The sequence below is a fragment of the Oryctolagus cuniculus genome, chromosome 6 (genome assembly GCF_051225735.1).
Source record: "Oryctolagus cuniculus isolate XC-2025 breed Fujian yellow rabbit chromosome 6, ASM5122573v1, whole genome shotgun sequence".
NCBI classification, from domain to species: domain Eukaryota; kingdom Metazoa; phylum Chordata; class Mammalia; order Lagomorpha; family Leporidae; genus Oryctolagus; species Oryctolagus cuniculus.
The window spans coordinates 82053237-82071133 of NC_142872.1; the positions used below are offsets into that span (position 1 = coordinate 82053237).

General features: G+C 41.0%; 1 protein-coding gene across 5 annotated transcripts in view; it reads right to left on the bottom strand.

Annotated features, from left to right (window-relative positions):
• PLAG1 (PLAG1 zinc finger) overlaps window positions 1-17897 on the bottom strand; it is a 50712-nt gene that overhangs the window by 13055 nt on the left and 19760 nt on the right. For 2 of the 5 annotated variants that reach the window (XM_017341312.4, XM_017341313.4), the window contains exon 2: window positions 5426-5530. The exons of the other annotated variants lie outside the window; for them this stretch is intronic. The gene's annotated coding sequence lies outside the window, so the exon portion shown is untranslated. The remainder of the gene's footprint in view (window positions 1-5425; window positions 5531-17897) is intronic. 5 annotated transcript variants of the gene reach the window in all.

Here is a 17897-nt window from a genome sequence, read left to right on the forward strand (position 1 = left end):
TTATTTTCCTAACCATTGTGAATTTTTACAACACTTACCTGCATCAATAATTCTTTCATATGTAAAAGTCAAAACAGATTTTGCTAATTAAGGGCAAATGCCAACAAACATCAAAGCTTTATTCTCCCTCATGCTAATCACAAAATACCATTAGTAAACAATTCAGAAAATGTTGACATTTACTTAAAAGCATGTTTTTTATATAAACAAGTAGGTTGCAAAAGGAAACTTACCAGTTGGGAACGATTTTATGCATACGAGATAAGAGTTTTGAATAATATGAAAGCAACTATTAATGAGATACTATAATTGAAGACAGTCAATTTTGAAGGAAACACAACAGCATACTTAGTACATTTTTAAAAACAACTTCAGTGATCCTGTATAACTGAGACATTTTTACAGCAATACATTTCTGTAGGTTTCTAAAATCACTAATTATAAAGAATAAAAGAGAAAAAACTATTTTGCAATTATGAAACATGAGAGAGAATGAAAAATCAACTGTAGGCAGTAAAGGGGCAAGGGTCATTGCAGTTTTAATCATTGCTGTTTCCCATAAATAGAAGTGAAATAAGTATTGACTGAAGAAAAAAAAGAAAACAGGGCAAGTGTTCACCAGCAACACAATGACCTACAGATTTGCTCAAGCACACAACAAACATAAAGCACAATATACTTATCTATAATCCAGCCAAATATAATGTAGTGCGGATAAGGGATGCCCTGGCAAACTGAATATGCTAATGGAAAGGTAGTTTTGTAAACCTAGCAGCAATCTGAAAAGTCTTAAGCGTAAAACAATAACAATGATAGTAACAAAAAGCTGTCTGGAACACTTACTTTGCTTCAGAAAATAAGCCTTTTCTGATTGGCCTTATTACTAAGGAATCAACTAGAACAAGTGGATAACATCAATCTGGCCCCCATTCCTAACAAAGATTTGCAAAGTGAGAACATGCCTGAGGCCTTATATCAGCGGCTGGCAAGAAGCAGGAAGGATGGTGAGCTGCTGGGGGTGGGGGTGGGTGGGGTGCTAGCTGCTCTCTGCAGAGAAGAGCAGAAAGGAGCTGCAATTTCACCGTGAAGCAGGAGACACAGCAAAGGCCTGAGCCTAAAACCCGTGCGTTAGAGTAGGGTCTTAAAGAACTCATTCTATGTCGGGGATACAGAAAATTATAGCATTTTTCTTTTTTCTTTCTTTTTTTTTTTTTTTTTTGACAGGCAGAGTGGACAGTGAGAGACAGAGAGAAAGGTCTTCCTTTGCCGTTGGTTCACCCTCCAATGGCCGCCGCGGCCGGCACGCCGCGCTGATCCGATGGCAGGAGCCAGGAGCCAGGTGCTTTTCCTGGTCTCCCATGGGGTGCAGGGCCCAAGCACCTGGGCCATCCTCCACTGCACTCCCTGGCCACAGCAGAGAGCTGGCCTGGAAGAGGGGCAACCGGGACAGAATCCGGCGCCCCGACCGGGACTAGAACCCGGTGTGCCGGCGCCGCTAGGCGGAGGATTAGCCTAGTGAGCCGCAGCGCCAGCCCAATTATAGCATTTTTCTACATGAGTTAAATAAACTTGATAAAAACCAAGGATGATCTTTTTGAATGCCTGTATTTGATATTTTCAACTTATTTTGAGCAATTCATTAAATATAGTTCTAGGACAATGTTTTTGAAAACTTATCATAAAAATTAGCCTTCCTGAACTTCAGAAAGGTCTTCTATTTAATACATAAATATTAAAAACTAACAGAAAAGTGAAGGAAAAGAGTAGACATATTTGTTTTCAAGAAGCACTGGTGGGGCAGACATTTTGGTGTCACTCAGGACACCCACATCTCATGAGAGTGCCTGGTCTGAGTCCTGTCTCCTCCTCCACTTTCTGCTAATGAGCACCCTGGGAGGTAGTGGGTGGGTGATGGGTCAAGTACTTGGTTCCTGCCACGCACGTGGGAGGCCTGGCTGGAGTTCTAGGTCCCAGGCTTTGGCCTGGCCCAGCTCTGGCTGTTGCTAATATTTGAGAAGTGAATCAGTGGATGGAAGATCCTTGTGTATTAAAGAAAGAAAAAGACAGAAAGAAAAGAAAGAAAAGAAAGAAAAGAAAGAAAAGAAAGAAAAGAAAGAAAAGAAAGAAAAGAAAGAAAAGAAAGGGAAGGAAGGAAGGAAGGAAGGAAGGAAGGAAGGAAAAGAAAAGAAAAGAAAAGAAAAAAGAAATGAAAAGGAAAGGAAAGGAAAGAAAGAAAAGAACTAACAGGAAAAAGTCAAGGAATTCCAAAGTGGAACCAGGAAATTCCATCACTTTTATCATTTTCACTTTTATCATCTCTACAATTATGATGTTGCTTCAGGCCACTAATTTTTCTAGAGTACCCAGACAGAATGAAAAGATGACCTGATGAGATGGAATATTCACATAAATGTTTTTCCAGTTCGGAAACATTTTCCTTGGTTATTTATTTTATGGAACAAAATACCATATTAAGTTAAAAAGTTTTTCTTCTCTTTTAAAAGTACTATCTTAAAGATGTATTACTCGGAAGTTAGCATTTAATTTTAACTTCTTGATAGGGGAGTTTCCTATGATTGCATATTCTTATTAAACTAAGAAAGCTAAGAAATACAAAGGAATGGTTCATTAGGGAATTTTCACTTTCATCACATAGGGCAATTAGTATTTGCAAACAGAAAAGGAGAGCAAATTGTACAAAAGAGAGCAATGATGTCTGAGAGAAAGAGCCACAAGTATACTCAAATACAAAGTAATATTACTTAAGCAATACTTGATTCTTAGATGACTTCCTCAGGTTTTTTTTTGTTTGCTTGTTTGTTTTTTTGTATAAAACATTTCCAAGCTATTGGTGATTTATTATTATAAAGGAAGTAGCCCCTAGGTCAGCTCAATCTGAAAATCATATATATCCCAAAACTGTGATGAGCTATTTATTACCACTCACCCCACTTCCACGGGTCTTAGAAAAATGTTTGCTCCTAACTATAAACATGTTCACACTGAAAGAGCCTCAACATTTGGAGGCCATTCCTCCATTCAGGTATGGTTAATTGCCTAATGTGATTAAAATCACAAACAGAGAAGAATCCAAATTCCATGTTTGAACTCCCAGGTATCTATACTGAATCTAACTATGAATTCAAAGAGAAAGGCAGAAATCAGATGCAATACGTGAAAAGTGCCAAGGGAAGAAAATTTTTACTCGACTATTAAAGCTCATGCAGAGAAATTAGTTTCAGGCCATCTCAAGGTAATGTGCACTTTAAATAGGGGCTTCTGCTGTTGCATACACAAAGAGGTTTAGTAAGTGCTGAAGCTTCCATAGCACTCAACAACGTGATGAAAACAGAATCCACTTCAGGTAAGGGTCTGCTTGTACCATCCATCTGTCCCTCCCAAATTATGCCCAGGTTAAAATAATTCTAAAACAACCACTTCCACTTATTCCCAAACAGTTAAAGGTAAATGAGATCAGTTATAGGCAAAACTGTCAAGTCAGAAGTTGCCACTCCCTCCTGGGCCTCCAGAAGACCCCACATACTCTCCTAGCTATTAGAAGAGATTTGATATTTAGATTCCTTGGTCAATTCTACTTGATTGAGAATGGATTTGAAAACCTTCCTTCTCTGAGACTTCTATCCCTAATATGGACTAGCAAGGTCTTCTTGAAATGAAGACTTGTCTGACCTGCCTTTCCTTCCAAGACAGTAATCTCCTCTGCAGGGGTACCACCACTCACCCTTATATCCCCACACGCAGGCAGTGTCCTAGCACCAAGTGGACATTTGATCATTACTTGTTCAACAGAATTGTAGTCCCTGTAAGGGAATTTCAGGAAGCAAAGCAACCCTGTTTCAGGGCCCTTGAAATCTCAAACTGGTTTTAAAGCAAGTTCAGGAGACAAATCCTGTATAATTAGATGGTGAGTTTGTTCTGGCGGAGTAGGAGCCTCGTGGAGCAAGATAACCACCTGGGAGTCTCACTGCTCCTGTGTCCCTGCAGAAGCACTCCCTGCTGCTGCCACGGGCCTTGGAAGTGAGGGGGATTCAGGCTCATGCCGCTTAGGGGCAAGCCCAGGGAGCACTCAGTAGTCCTGGATTTTCAGAACATTTCTGCCTTCAGGTGTTCTGCTCCACAGCACATGTAACCTACGCTAATCAGGATTCACCATTTGGAAATGGCCAGTGAAGTTTTATGGAAGGGAAAAGGGACCATGTAAAATTTAAACTCTTTGGAGAAGATGTGCTTCATGCAAAACTGAAATGTGGGAATGATGACGAAAATATCGGAGCATATTTTGGACTACAGATATGGGAGAATCAAAAAGGGAAAACATGCATAATTGGAGTTTGGCTCAAAAAAAGTAATTAAAATTTCCTTTTTCCAGCCACTAAAAAAAAAAAAGCCTCATTAGAAACAAGAGTAAAAACTACAGTGAAGAAGAAGGAGAAAAAAAATCCATAACCGATAGCACACACACATTTTTTTTTTTAAAAAAAAGCTTAAATAGGTGACTAAAAACTTAATGCTAATGGGATTTTAATGTTTCATTTCCAAAGAATGTTGTGCTTCTTAGCAAATTTTAGCCAGTTATTTATATTTATATATATGTACACACACACACACACTTCTAATCTGATTATAAAGTTCTGTTTGTATACATGGTGAAGCCTGCCTTGCTCTCACTCCAACTGCTTTCCCCGTTGGGGGCCTGTCTGCCATCAGAGGACAGTTCAAGAGCTTGAGTCAGCACAGCCACTTTTTTGCCCCGCAGTCTCCCCACCCCAGGGCTGGAGATACTGGCCTCTAAACCTCAATCCTGTGTTTGAGGTCCTGCTGACATACTTACCTGGTGCCAAATCCATGTGTGCTTGGATTTCCAAATATTGCTACACCTTGGCTCTGTGCCACAGAGCTGCATCTACAGGCTTGGAAATTGGGATGCTTGTGTGTATCTTTTCCCCAACAATGTTAGCAAATTGCTTTTGTCCCACCAAACCCCTTACTCTAGCATCTTCTCCATCTGCCCGTAGTTAATCAGGTCCTTCCTAGCAGACAGAAACAGAGTGGCAGCATGGAACAGTCTATTACTCTGAGCAAGACTGAGAGAAGGAAGAGTTTCAGAGTTCATCTGAAGGCCATGTGGAGAACGGGAACAGATAAGCTTTACAGCAGCTATGCATTTAGTGTACAGAGTGGGGTGTACTGCTCCTTGCCAGTATTCTAAGCCTTCCACTGGATCCTAACTACTAATGAAGTCCTGCTGATTGCAATATAGGTGGTTGGGTCTTACGACCGTAAGTGGCATGCTTATTATGTGGCATGCTTTTCAAAGCTTGTAATACCATATTTCACATTATTTAGAAATGGGAGTAATTGATCACTTTGAAAGTCATGCCATATAATGATAAAAGCCACCTACCTGAGGCCCTGCTCCAAACTCTAGCAAGGCAACCTTATTAACAGACTGTGATAGAATGAAGCATTCTGGGTGCCAAATACAGCCAAGGCAGCACCAAGAGGCAACCTAAAAAGAAAAGAAGAGTTAGTTTGAAATTCCAAAAGTCAGGCTCAATCTGGTAAATGGCATAGGAACCAAATTGGATTTTATTCGTTATTACTTATTTATAGTTTGTACTTTATAGTTATTGAAAAAAATCTATCTTAAACCTTATTAGAAACAAATGTGAAACACATAAAATATCAATAGTACATGAAACAATGAAAAGCAAACAAATCAATACCCCTAGATTTACATATCTGCTCCACCCTTCTTGAATCAGTTATCTAGATTATTCATACTTATATTTGGTAAAATAGTATTTCAAGTGCACTGCCAACTCTCAAGGTTTCTGCTTAATTTCATTATTTATATTCTAAAACACATCTATTTTCTTGGTACCATAGTTTTCAGAAAAACCTTCAGTGGTATCTACCATGTTCTAAGCAAAAGCTGAGACAGCAACCCCACACCACAAGTGCTTTTCTCAGCCAGGTACTAGAGCCATCTGCTATAGAGAAGACTGAAGGGCTGAGCGCCCTAACACAGAGGCAGAAAAAAGGGCTGGGAACAATTTCTCAGCTCCTGAGTTAGTCTTTATGATGTGACTGTTACTTGTTTCCAAGTGAATTCCCAGGGGCCAGTCAGTCTTCCAAAACTCACAAAGAAACCCAAAATGCATCCTGAAGCACTCAGTGTTGGGGGTTATCCTCAGCATTCTTCTGTTTGCACAGATTATGAAGACAGACCTCCAGGAGCTTTAACCGAGACAGGAAAGGGATGCCGTAAGTTTTACACAGAAAAGCACCTACTTTGCTTCCCTAAACCAGAGTCAAGGTTCAATTACATATGGTTGCCACTCTATGAAGATAAATTATCTGTTAAGAAGTACAGTTTTTAGTAAAAAACCTGCCTAAAGTATTTTTTAAATTTTAAGAAAAGTTGCAGAGTTGCAGAGATGGCGATCTCCCATATGTTGGTTCACTCTTCAAATGGTCACAGTGGCTGAGGCTGGGCCAAGCTGAAGCAAGGAGCTTGGAACTCCATCTGGGTTTCCCATGTGGGTGCAGGAACCCAAGCACTTGAGCCATCTTCTGATGCTTTCCCAGGTGCATTAGGGAGCTGGTTCAGAGGTGGAGCAGCCAGGACTTGAAATGGTGCCCATATGGGATGCTGGCATTGCAGGTGATGGCTTAACCTGCTACACCATAATACCAGCCCCTCAAAATATTTTTATAGTAACAAATCAATAGTTAGAAACAATATTATATAGTATAAACAAGTATCAAAGAAGGTCAGAAAAGGAAAAAGATGTACAATTAGGAAAGGCAAAAAAAGAGAGGAAGGAAGCAAGCAAGGAAGGAAAAGTGTGTGTGTGGCTGAGGGTGGGCATGACAGCCAAGAACTCAGGGGTCAAACCTGAAGGTGGTCTGGACTCCAGGATGACTTCCTGGCTACAGTGTGGTTTCTAGACATTATAAAGGATTCAAATGAGAAAATGCACAGAGACCCAGTGGCTTGGACATCTCACAAAAGTACTCATGATAAGCATGGGGTAATCATAAAATACCGACAGGATCAAAAGCGCCTATAAAAGCAAATTCTTAGCGACACAGGATGGGAGAGGGGGAGAGGGAATGCTAGTGTGATATGACACAAAAGATGGGTCCAAAGTGAGGTTTCCCAGGAGAAAGGCCACTTTCAAGCCTGACAATATTAACACGAAGAGACAAAAGGAAGAAAGACTAAGACAGTTAGTTGTAAGCCCAGTGTCCTAGAGAGATTCAAACCCAATGATTGATTTTATTTATTTATTTATTTATTTTTGACAGGCAGAGTTAGAGAAAGACAGAGAGAAAGGTCTTCCTTCCATTAGTTTACCCCCCAAATGGCCGCCACGGACAGCACGCTGTGGCCGATCCGAAGCCAAGAGCCAGGTGCTTCCTCCTGGTCTCCCATGTGGGGGCAGGGCCCAAGGACTTGGGCCATCCTCCACTGCCTTTCCGGGCCACAGCAGAGAGCTGGACTGGAAGAGGAGCAACTGGGACAGAATTCGGCGCCCCAACCGGGACTAGAACCTGGGGTGCCGGCACCGCAGGCAGAGGATTAGTCAAGTGAGCTGTGACACCGGCCCCCAATGACTGTTCACCTCATGTGGGGACCTAATGACTACCACTGCAAGACACAACAAAGTAATTCAGGGAGGAGCAGCAGAGACAGGACTTCAAGGAGGAAGAAAAAGGTCCAAGAAGCATAGAAAAATAAAGCTTCTGCCACCTGTTTGGCACTGGGGCATGGAGACTCCAAACTTGAGCAAGAAAGTGTGTGGTGTGGGTGGGACAGAAAGAGATAATGGGAAGAGAAGGAAGAGGGAGAAACATGTAAATGACAATCAATTGGGTGATAAGAAAAGGACTTCCAAAAAGAGGAGGTTTCTTTCAAAAAAACTCTGCATCCAAAGAGAGGGGAAAAAAAGAAGGTAGGGTAGTGGTTAAAGGGGAAGTCAGGATCCTGGGCGGGAAAGGCAATAAAAGTGTTCCACCGGGAGCATAAAGAGGCAGAGAAGAGTTCGGGCCATAATCCTGAAAGACACATCCCAAATGCCATAATCATGAGCATTGAAATTCCCCAAGACCAGAATCTCTAATGTCTAAAATCCCAAAAGATGTATAGAAAATAAATTATTTATTTATAGAAAATAGAATTCTAGAGAAAATAATTAAAAAAACAAGACCCCTACCTTATGTCTAAAATCCCAAAAGATTTATAGAAAATAAATTCTTTATTTATAGAAAATAGAATTCTAGAGAAAATAATTAAAAAAACAAGACCCCTACCTTATACAAAAATCCACTCAAAATAGATCAAGGATCTGAATCTATGACCTGATGCCATCAAATTACTAGAGGAGAACATTGGGGAAACTCTTAAAGGAACTGGCATAGGCAAAGACTTCTTGGAAAAGACCCAAGAAGCACAGGTAAATAAAGCAAAAATAGACAAATGGGATTATATCAAACTGTGAAGCTTCTGCATTGCAAAGAAAATACTCAACAAAGTGAAGAGGCAACTGACAGAATGGGAGAAATGCAAATGATGCAACTGATAAGGGATTAATATCCAAAATCTATAAAGAGCTCAAGAAACTCAACAACAACAAAACAAATAATCCAGTTAAAAAATGAGCAAAGGTCTTGAGCAGGCATTTTTCAAAAGACAAAAAGACATTTTAAATATAGGCTCTCTAGAAAATAGGTGACAAAATAATTTTGTAAGGATAATATTCGGTATACTAATGACAGCTGCATGTAACAATTATGAGCAGATGAACTGTATTCACAAGGAAATAAAAAACAAAGGAAAAAATGAAGTAGACAAACATACCACTACGACTGGTTACTGTACCCAACTTTATAATGGTGGTCATTTGAAACATGATGAGGAATGACCAGAACTTTCGGATGGGACTAACCAAAAACTATGAAAGGTCACCAACACATTTTCAGTTGCCCAAAGAGATAAGATCTTGAGAAATTTTAATATAAATGTGCAGTACAAAAAGGACATCTCTTCATTTACTGAGCAAGTCACAACGTTTTTATGTCCATGCACAGTAACTATACACAAAATCAGTGGGACAATACACTTTCCCACAGTCAGACTTACAAAAAATGAATAAAACAAACTAGGACTCTCTAAAGATTTTTACACAATTTATATCTCCATGAAAATGCTATGAAGATGAAATACTCATCACAGCAAGTTGTAAAAAAAAAATACAGTTTAAAATAGTGAGGGAAATAGCTACACACACACACACACACAAAAAACACCAAAAAGAAAATTAGACTTTCAGAATTTTAACATCAGGATTTTGAACTTCATTTTAGAGTTTAGATATTTTAGCCTTTGAGGATTTCAACACTTGGGATGATATGAGGGCAGCTCGGATCATGTCTTTCAGGATTATGACTGGCACCAGAGGGAAAACAAGTAAAGTGTTCTTGAGGGACAAGGCCAAATGGAGAGCAGGATAGAGTGGAAGGTTTTGATCATGGACAGGTAAAGGGGTCTCTTCACCAACTCTAGGGGATGCATGTTCTTCCCGGCGAGGTTGTCTGGGAGTTGAGCGCAGAAAATGCAATGGCCAGTGCTAAGTGGAAGCCTCCTACAGACACAGGTAAGGAGGAGGAGCAAGGCAGAAAGTACATCAGCAGTTACCTGGGGACAGAAGGTAGGCAAAGGTGGGGTCAATCACACAAGGGCCCGAGTGAACTTTTGGGGATGATGGCTGTGTTCACTGGGTTGGCTCTGGGATGGCTTCAGGAAGATGGAAATGCATGTTGCAATTAAGTCAATGGAATGCTTTACACATAGTCAGTTTACAGAATACCAATTATACACCAACAGAGCTGTTACAAACATAAAAAATGGCTAAGTTTTCACACTGGAAAAAATTGATGAGAGTGAGAAATATGAATTTACTTAAGTATGAAAAGAAAACTTTCTGTGAACTGAAATACCTCAAAATGGCTAAACTCTCTACTTCTCATTCAGAAGGGAGGAAAAACCAAAATGGGAGGGATACTGCCTTGAATGTGAGTCACATTCAATCCTTACTAGGAAGGATACAGAGCTAGTCAGTTTTTAGAGCCACATTCTCAGCTGTCAAACTTGGAGGAAGCCAACACAGTTCACCTGTTGTTCTATGGACTGGCATCTCATACTACATGATTTAAAAGCTCCAGGAATACACTTGAACTGGAACTGAGATGTACAGATAATAAATAGTTCACTGATAAGTTCCATTTATCAAATACCAAGTGCTCACTGAAGTGTTTCAATCCAGTCCCTGTTTAGTTCCTTTAAATATATTCATTAGTAACGACTTTAAACAGAAAGAATTCCCATGCTAATTGGTAGCTTGCCTTTGATTAACTCAATAAAATAAGTAACAGCAGAGCCATGCATGGGCAGGTGTTTCAGGTAGAGGGAGGTGGGTCTGGGTAAGTATATATATCCTTACTCTGGTAAGGATATTTGCTATTTGGGAGCAAAGAATGAGTACAACAGACTCGAGCTATGAGACTGCATGGAGATGTATGAAGTCACATTGCCAGGGTCTGAAACTTTTACATTATTCTGATAGCTTACAAACCATTCTCAATGTAGGTACCTGTGCCACACACTCTCCAATTCCACCCCGCCCCCCAACCTGATTTCACTTTTAGATTATTCTGAAAACCACCCATCTTTATGTTCCTTTGCTGCTTTCTGGAACAGAATTAAGTGGTGAGACTCCCTTCAATTTCTGTTTAGGTTAATATTTTTAAAAAGAAACCTGACCTTTCTAAATTACAAACTCACTTAGGCCTTTGTAGCATTTACTTACAGGTAATTAACAACAAGGGGCTCAAATCCATCAGTGCAAAACCCTGGAATCCTTTTTCTTTGAAGCTTGAGTACTTCAAAGCACTCAGGCAGCCCCCTCTGTACTGTGCAACACTCCTCATTTGCCCCCACAACGTTGGTCTCCTCCCTACTGTAACACAGAGACATAGTGCAGAGAGTTCTTCCCATAATCTCGGGCAGTACCTTTGCTCAGCTACTTGAAAACTCTGACATAAAGGCAAGCATTTGGCCTAGAGGTTAAGATGCCAATTAGGATGCCCTTGTCCCACATCAAAGTACTTGGGTCCAACTTTCCACTCTGGCTCCTGGTTCCAGCTTCCAGTGAAAGCAGAACTTGGGAGCCAGTGGTGATGACTCAAGTAGTTAGGTTGTTGCCACCCATGTTGGACACTTGGATTGAGTTCCTAGTGCCTGGCTTTGGTCCCAGCCATTTAGGGAGTGAATCACTGGATGGGAGCTCTGTCTCTCAAATAAATAATAAAAAATAAACAACAAACAAACTCTAGCTTCGAAATGGCCTCAAAACACAGATCCTTACCTCAGTTCAGAGGATGTGCTTTTTGGGAATCAGAACTGCGTTTGAAACCTGCCCACCAGTGTAACTGTACAACTGATTTACTTTCTTTAGAGTTTTCCTCTGTAGGGTAAGAATTCTTATTTCACAGTACCATGAAACATGAGACAATGTGATAGGTGTAAAGTCTCTAGCGTGGTCTGAGGGTTCATACTGAACACAAAGCTACAGTACTCGGTGTTGTTTCTCAGAAAAAAGTGCTTCCCCAAAATGACCTGATTTGGACTTAAAATACAAGTTTTTTTTTTTTATCCTCTCGTGTATACCTGAAATCATAGGCTAGTCATGGTCACAGATAAATCACAGCTAAAATAAAACTGATCAATATGGTGCTAACATTTTGTGTGTTAAACTGAATGGTAATTCGGGTAATATGTGATTACCAACTATCCAAGGGTGGAGCAGACCTCTGCTTGTGGCTTAACTGGTTGGTGAAAGATTTTAATGAACCTGTGTGAAAATATTACATTTCCTAAATATCAGAGAAAACAGTGACCACTCAGAAAAAAAAAAATCTACTCTACTGAAATACACAGTAACCCAAATCCCACACTGCAAATCCTACGACAGGGGAAATGTCTTGTTCACAGAACCTCACATCAACTTGCTGCACCGCTTCTCTTGGAACTGAAGCAAGGGTTGGCAAGTGTGCGGCACTGAATCCCATCGTGCAGAGCCAGGCTGGTGGAAGATAATATGGGGATCCAACAATGGAAAAAAAATGAGTAATCTACGACTCACACTACAAAAGAGGGCTGCCTCAGGACGGTCACTTCGCAGAGTTTCAAAGTGAGAAATGTGATGTTTCCAAATGACTGTATGTAGACCATTTTTATGCTGTTAAAAATGTAACAAGAAATGTTTCTAAACACTAGACATAATTTTAACTACTTAAATTTACACTAGGTATATCTTTATGCTGTGCATGTCAAGTCTATCTATGGGTATCTGCCACAATGATGGACTTATTATTTTTTTTTGGCCTTAAAATTTCTTACTGACATTGATCATAAAGGAATGATATATAGTATTCCCATGTAGTCACCTGTGTGAAACTGGATATGCTTTTCTACCTTTCTGACTGTTACTATCTTTAATTGTAAAGAGAAGATAGTCAATTCTTACTTAATGGAATACTGGGAAGCAGGGGTGAAGGCCACAGATAAATCATAGCTAAAAGAAAATCAGTCACTATAATAAAATGACAAATGGTCATTTTGTATGTTGAACTGAGACCTGGTTAGTTTATATAAAACTATGGATTGAGCCATGCTGGGGAAAGGGGAAAGATGATCTTTGCAGTAACAAGAAACAGTAAAGAAACTCTTGGTCCTGTTTGCAATGTCTTCTGTTGGGTCTTAGCAAAAAACACAGAAATGCAGGGGTCCTGCCTTCTATATCCCATTTCTGAATGCCTAACAAATAGGACAGTGGATATACAAAGAAAGCAATCAGGCCGGTGCTGCGGCTCAATAGGCTAATCCTCCACCTAGCGGCGCTGGCACACGGGGTTCAAGTCCCGGTTGGGGTGCCAGATTCTTTCCCGGTTGCCCCTCTTCCAGGCCAGCTCTCTGCTGTGGCCAGGGAGTGCAGTGAAGGATGGCCCAAGTGCTTGGGCCCTGCACCCCATGGGAGACCAGGAGAAGCACCTGGCTCCTGCCTTCGGATCAGTGCGGTGCGCCAGCTGCAGCGCACCAGCCGTGGCGGCCATTGGAGGGTGAACCAACGGCAAAAAGGAAGACCTTTCTCTCTGTCTGTCTCTCTCACTATCCACTCTGCCTGTCAAAAAAAAAAAAAAAAAACAAAAAAAAAAAAACAAAAAAAAAAAAACAAAGCAAAACAAAACAAAACCAAAGAAAGCAATCAAATATTTAGTGCACAACTAATAGGAAGAAGAGAAAAAAGAAGGAGGAGAGTTTTCCATTCTGTTGGCCAGATGGAGCAGTGGAAGAAAGCAGTTGCCTTGTCTATTGAGGTACCTCTGCCAATGACTGGGGATTGACAGAATGCTTTAAATTTTAAAATTTTCTTGGATTTCCCTTTGAGTATCCAGCAATCAAGATGACATTGTTCTCTTTTTGACTTGGCCCACTCTCAACAGATACCAGCATGCTGCAGTCACTGTGCCATCTTGTGGTCATGTCTAGAAAGTTCGTCTTCCCTAACAGACTGGTGTAGTCCCTCTACCTGCTCAGAGGCTCTAGGAATAAGTTGTGAGAACAAACTTACAAATAATAAAATCTCTATCATGAATTACCAAGGTATGGTGGAGAAGACAAAGATTAACCAGTCAACAGTTCTACCATCAAGGACCTTGTGGTCTATTAGGGGAGGCTTCTCAAAAGGATATTTAAAATTGTTGAAAACCACAGAATATTCATAGAAGGCAGAGAATGTTACATAGTGAGTACTGATTAGGTACAATGGGAATGTACAAAAAGCAAAGATACTTCCAAGCTTTGGGGATGAAAGTTTGAGAACAGACAATCAAACAGAGAGTGGAGGGAGGCAAGATGGGAACCGGTGCCAGGGAGGCTGGAGAAGTTGCAGTGCGTCTCAGAAGGGAGAAGCAGCAAGCGTGAGGCAAGAATGGTTATGGCTTCCTTAATGGGAGCTGACGGTGTCTAAAGGGAAAGAGTGGGAAGTGAGGCTATAGAGACCAGGTGGGCAACTGAGTGGAGGCTGAGAGGGCTGCTATAGGGAAAAGGCTATTCTGAGGGCTAGGTCAGACTCAGTTGTGTTGTGGAAGAGTGCTTGTCTGGTGATTAAAGAGCCAAGTGAAATACTGTGGCCTTTTTTTAGCTTCTTTTTCCTTAGCCGTAAAATGAGATAATCAAGCCCCTCCAGATTGTTGTGAATAAATGGTGTTGTGGGTAAAGTGTTGTATCCCAGTGAGTAACACTCAGAGAGACTTTTGCTGATGTTGAGCAACACTCAATAACGTGAAGACCCTGAATGGCAGCTTATTTAATGGGCCCTGGAGAACGAACCAGTATTTCAAGAGTTGGGTGAGGACCGAGGGCAAGGTGGCCTATGGCAGAGACACACAACACCACAGGAGTGTGGAGGGGTGGGAGGAGGAACTCTGCCACTCAGAGAATAGACAGTAGAGGCTTACAGTAAAGTGCAAGGAAGGTCAGTGGGCAAGAGGACAAACCAGGAGGTTGTCTTGTCACAGAAACAAAAGAGAATGTTCTAAGGAGGCAACAGAAAAGACAGACTAAGCCTTATTCCCTTTAGACTTAGATACACACAAGATTCTAGAAATCTCGAGAACTATTTCAGAAGAACCAGAATGGAATCCTGAGGAAGGAGAACCACAGGACACTAAGTCCTCCTCCCTCTTTGGAGAAGGCATCAGCTGAAGGAGAAGGCATGCAAAGGAGAGAGCTTTTTGTCACTGTGTTATTTCTTAAAGACTGCATAAGTCTGGCATGTTTCAATGTTGACAAGGCTCTGCTGATGGAAGGCTAAGAGAAAAGGATAATGGATTAAAGTGGATGGGAGTGAGACACAGCACAGGAAGAGACATGAGGACAGGGTGTGTGTGGACCTGAACCAAATATCAGGGACCACATGGGAGGAGAAGTCCTGAAGTCTGCTTTCAAGAGGAGATGATACCTGAGCACAGCTGTCCAGGAAAAACAGGTGCTTGGCCCAGTGGAGAGGAGGAGGGAACAACATTTCAGCAGAGACAATGGCAGGAACAAGGCAGACATACAGAACATAGGCTGAAGTGCCAGAGGACCTTAGAAGTCTAGAGCCATGAGGTCTACAGGGGAAGGGAGAAGATGTTCCCAAGACAGAGCTGAAGAATAGCCTAGGGCCAAATCACAACAGGCCCTGGACTCACACTCTCAACCCAGACATCTGTAGGTCCCTGCAAAGAAAAGGCAGAGGGAGAAGATTCTTTCAGGGGAGTGGTAAGGTGGATACACAGGGCGGTAGATGGAGGGGACTATCCCAGAGCATTAGTAACAGTCAACTATGGTGACAGGACCAAGTGGAACCACAGGGAACCCACATACCAAGTGCAAAAGTGGCATTGAAAGCATAAATTATTGCGAGAGAAGCAGAGGTCAGCAGGAGAAAGGGGATAAAGGGAAGCAAAGGATATGAGGCTGTGATTGGCATTTTAGGGTTCAAATTCACAGAGGTGGAGTGGTTCCAAGCAGTGATGGTATGTTGCAAAGCGCTGTGTGGGGTATTTTTAGTATGTACTGTAATTTCAGAGCATCCTGATTATGACTTCCGAATAGCCCTAGTACTTTAGATTTCTCAACTGACATCCTTCAGATAGTTAAGGTGCCAATTTCAATTCCTATTTTTTAAGCAAGGCGAACTGTTGGGTAATACGAGTAATTACTCCCTTCATTTATCTGCTTTGCAGGTTCCAGCTGAATTTGGCAGATGAGTTTCCCTCTCCCCCAAGTTATCATGAACATATAATATTTATATATGATGATCTTCCACTTATCCAGTAGCACCAATGATCTAAAACATATAGGGTAGAAAACAGAAAGGACAAACTTAGGTTCTGAACAGCAATAGCAGATGTCAGATGTCATAAATCCATACATATGATGCATGCACTTTATCCCCAAGGCATGTAGGTTGGCCTTCAGTGCCATTCTTTTAAGCAAAATAATAATTGGGCTACTAGAACTTTTGGTGCAGGGAAGATGAGCAGCCCCATGGATCAGAGGCAAATGTAATGATGGTAGCCAGAGGCGACTGCTAAGACAGGAAAACAGGAAGAGGTAAATGCATGCAAAAGAAATCAAAAGGTGTAGATGCTGACAGGGATTCTTTAACTGATCGTGGCCCCCACTGGGAAAGGTTCAAGAAATGGACACATCAAACTGACCATGCATGTGCCAATCCAAAGAAAAAGTGGGCATTTATCTTTTTTCCTCAATGATGTTACACCCAAGAATTTAACTGAAGAATATATCCTGAGATGTGTATAAAGATTTATGCAGATGACTGTTCATCACTGCATTATTTAAAGGTTGGGAACAACATCCACTGCTAATTGTGCTCATTCACAAGAAATCTGGCTTTTAAGGAAGACACAGAAGTAGCATGTAGATACACAGGAAATAAACCTTTATACAATAACAGGGCTTTAAAGTGATAGGATACAAACCAAAGAGCCAATTTAGTACTACATAGTTTTAAATGGAAAAAAAAAAAAACCTGCCAGAAGAAAATTTCTGTTAGTATTTAACATAGTTTTTAATGACAGCAACACTAATACTATAGAAATAAGAAACCATATAGCTCTATTTACTTTATTTCTATTGGTGTTATCCTGATTGCTTATGGCACAAAATTCAATATTTACTTCTTCCATATTCAACCTTTCAAAAATTTTATTTCTATGAGACAATAATATTTTTGGAGGCAAAAAGTAGAACTCGAGTGTTGTTGAGCACAGAGGGGCCAGCAGAGCAAGTCAAAAATACAACAGGGATTCCGTCAGCAAAATCCAAATTTGTGGGAAGTGCCACAGGACAACAAAACTAAAAAATCCACATCTTCAACCTCTAAATTTTAAGAAGGCAAAAAAAGTAGAGGGTAACATGTATCAAAAAGACTTCAAAGATATTATCAGGTAACTGTAAGTATGGGTCTTACTGGATCTTGAACATATTGTTTTTAAGAAAAAAGACAACTGTCGGGCTGGTGCTGTGGTGCAGTGGATTAAAGCCCCAGCCTGCAGTGCTGGCATCCCATATGGGCGCCAGTTCCAGTCCTGGCTGCTCCACTTCCGATCCAGCTCTCTGGTATGGTCTGGGAAAGCAGTGGAAGATGGTCTAGACACTTGGGTCCCTGCACCCGCCTGGGAGACCAAGAAGCAGCTCCTGGCTTCGGATCAACTCAGCTTTGGCTATTGCAGTCATTTGGCAAATGAACCAACAGAATGGAAGACTTTACCTCTCTAACTCTTTCAAATAAATAAAACAAATCTTTAAAAACAAAAAATAAAGAAGACAACTGTGGACATTTGAACTCTTACTAGATATTTGATGACATTAAGGATTAATGTCCTTTTGGGGTGTGATAATTGTTGATTATGCTTTTACAAAGAGTCCGTTCTGGGGCCAGCATTGTGTGGTGCAGTAGGTTAAGCTGCAAATTTGGGATGCCAATATTGGATTCTCTGCTTATGATCTAGCTCCCTGCTAATGTGCCTAGGAATGAAGCAGATGATATCCCAAGTACTTGGACCCCTGCCACCCACCCAAGTGGAGACGCAGATGGAGTTCTTGGCTCCTGGCTTCAATGTGGGCTAGTTTGTTATAGACATTTAGGGAGTGAACCAGTGGAAGGGAGATCTCTCTTTCTCTTTATCTCTCCCTCTTCCTCTGATGCTCTGCCTTTCAAATAAATAAAGGAATACAC